The sequence below is a fragment of the Arachis ipaensis genome, chromosome B04, assembly GCF_000816755.2.
Source record: "Arachis ipaensis cultivar K30076 chromosome B04, Araip1.1, whole genome shotgun sequence".
Lineage (NCBI taxonomy): Eukaryota > Viridiplantae > Streptophyta > Magnoliopsida > Fabales > Fabaceae > Arachis > Arachis ipaensis.
Genome location: NC_029788.2, coordinates 4,650,657 through 4,651,187, shown reverse-complemented (window position 1 = coordinate 4,651,187; position 531 = coordinate 4,650,657).

The window sequence follows — 531 nt, the reverse complement described above, 5'->3', positions numbered from 1 at the left end:
AAACATATTTGTTTTTAAAATAATATTAAACATATTTTTTTAAATAATAAAAAAAATAATATAACATATATGATAATTATTAGTTGAAATAAAATATAAAAAGAATATTTACTTATTTATCTATTTATTTTTGCGGATACGCGGATATGTGAATATTAACATAAAATTCGCAATCCGATCTTATTAGTGTACAGATTTGATCCGATACGATCCGATAGCCTTGCGAATTGGATCTATATCCGCAATTTTAAGATCAGATTCAGATAAATATCGCGGATATGCAGATCAGATCCAATTCATAAACGCCCCTATTTCTGGACTTTTTTTTCAATACATTACTAAACAAAGATTGTGAAATTTATGTGGTTATATTGGCAATTTTTTTTAATATAAAAAAAATTTTGGTGTAACATTTAGTTATTAGATTTTAAGAAATTTTTTAAAATTTTAGGAGTGAGACAATTACACTTCAACGTATTGCCAATCCGCGAAAAAATATACAATACGTGGAACGTATTGTTAATACGTACC